This window comes from Tachyglossus aculeatus, chromosome 3, assembly GCF_015852505.1.
Source record: "Tachyglossus aculeatus isolate mTacAcu1 chromosome 3, mTacAcu1.pri, whole genome shotgun sequence".
In the NCBI taxonomy this organism is placed as follows: domain Eukaryota; kingdom Metazoa; phylum Chordata; class Mammalia; order Monotremata; family Tachyglossidae; genus Tachyglossus; species Tachyglossus aculeatus.
The window spans coordinates 47728491-47731061 of record NC_052068.1 but is presented as its reverse complement, the minus strand read 5'-3'; positions in this window follow the sequence as shown (position 1 = coordinate 47731061).

Genomic DNA, 2571 nt, shown 5'->3' with positions numbered 1-2571 from the left:
CCTTGACTCATCTCTCACTTTCAGCCCACATATTCAATCTGTCACTAAATCTTCTCAGTTCAACATGCACAATATTGACAAAATCCTCCCTCTCCTCTCCATCCAAACTGCTGCCACATTAATCCAAGCACCTATCCTCTCCTGCCTTAATTACTGCATTAGCCTCCTTGCTGCCCTCCCTGCCTCCTGTTTCTCCTCACTCCAGTCCATACTTCAGTGCTATCCAGAACATTATTCTACAAAAATATTCAGTCCCTGTTTCCCCCACTCCTCAATAACCTCTAGTGGTTGTCCATCCACCTCGGAATCAAACAGAAACTCCTTAACATCGGCTCTTAAGCATTCAAAAACCTTGCCTTCTCCTACTTTTCCTTGCTGCTTTCCTATTGCAACCCAGCTCACACACTTCACTGCTCTAAAGCTAACCTACTCACTGTACCTTAGTACAAGCGCTTAATACAGTGCTCTGCACACAGTAAGCACTCAATAAATACGATTGATGATGATGTACCTTGTTCTCATCTACCTTGCTGCCGACTCCTGCCCATATCCTGCCTCTAACTTGAAATGCTTTCCCCCTTCAGACCTGAAAGATAATTACATTCTCCACCTTCAAAGCATAATTGAAGGCACATCTCCTTCAAGAGGCCTTCCCCAATGAGGTTCTCAATTTCCATTTTTTCCCACTCCCTTCTGTGTCACCCTTACATTTGGATTTGCAACACTTTATTCACCCCTCCTACAATGCCACAACATTTATGTACATATCAATAATTTATTCATTTATATTAATGTCTGTCTCCCCATGTAGACTGTTAATTTACTGTGAGCAGGAACCCCGTCTACTAACTCTGCTCCGTTATACTCTCCAAATTGCTTTGTACAGTGCTCTGCATGCAGTAAACACTCAAAAAATACATTTGATTAGTTGCCTTGAAGATGATGATGATATATTTGTTAAACGTTCACTATGTGCCAAGCACTGTTCTAAACTCTGGGCCGACTCCACCACTTGTCAGCTGTGTGACTTTGGGCAAGTCACTTAACTTCTCTGTGCCTCAGTTCCCTCATCTATAAAATGGGGATTAAGACTGTTAGCCCCACGTGGGACAACCTGATTAGCTTGTATCTACCCCAGTGCTTAGAACAGTACTTGGCACCTAATATGCACTTAAAAATACCATTATTATTGTTATTGTTATTATTACAAAGTAATCAGGTTGTCCCATGGGGCTCACAGTCTTAATCACCATTTTACAGACGAGGTAACTGAGGCTGAGAGGCGTTAAGTGACTTACCCAAAGTCATACAGCTGACAAGTGGAGGAGCTGGGATTAAAACCCATTGCCTCTGACTCTCAAGCCCATGCTCTGAGAGGAATAGTGTATTTAAGTGTAAGGATAGCTTTATTGATAGTTGGCAAATGGAAAGCCTTTTCATTCATTTATTCATTCAGTCATATTTATTGAGTGCTTACTGTGTGCAGAGCACTGTACTAAGCGCTTGGGAAGTACAAGTTAGCAACATATAGAGACAGTTGGGTAGGGACCATCATTATATGTTGCCAACTTGTACTTCCCAAGCACTTAGTACAGTGCTGTGCACACAGTAAGTGCTCAATAAATAAAATTGAATGAATGAATAGAAGGGGGGGGACAGACAACACAACAAAACATGTGGACAGGTGTCAGGTCGTCAGAACAAATAGAATTAAAGCTAAATGCACATCATTAACAAAATAAATAGAATAGTAAACATGTACAAGTAAAATAGAGTAATAAATCTGTACAAACATATATACAGGTGCTGTTGGGGGGAAGGAGGTAGGGCGGGGGGGATGGGGAGGAGGAGAGGAAAAAGGGGGAAGGCCTCTTGCAGGAGGTGAGCTCTCAGTAGGGCTTTGAAGGGAGGAAGAGAGCTAGCTTGGCAGATATGTGGAGGGCCCGGCATTCCACGCCGAGGGAAGACATGGGCTGGGGGTGGACGGTGGGACAGGCGAGAACGAGGTACAGTGAGGAGGTTAGCGGCAGAGGAGCAGAGGGTGTGGGCTGGGTTGTAGAAGGAGAGAAGGGAGGTGAGGTAGGAGTGGGTGTTTCATTTTTGCATTAATATCTACTGGGAACATGTATAGATCCTGATGATAAAATATATTAGTCATGGTCCATTAATGGTAATTAGCAATTAGTGTGCTGAGAAGAAATAGAGCTGGCATCTGTTTCCTGATGAAGAGGAGATTGTGTTAGCACATCTAATCAATAACTTTTAGAATTGATTTAGGGTGAAGTAGACCATCAATTGTATAAAACACTTTGATTAAATTAAGTATATTTGCCATTCTCAGGAAGAAATATTCTCAAAGAACTATAAGAATTAATTGTGAATTCAGCTTTCTCCTTAACCTTGGGTGTGACAATGTATTTCCTTTCTGACAACAGCACATCAGATTGCCTGGTGTGGTTGCATTCAAATTTGACCACTCTGAGCGTCTAGTCTGTAGACTCTTTTTTAGCAAGCATTGTGTACACCTACTCTATTGTAATGTACTCATCCAAGTGCTTAGTACAGTGTGCT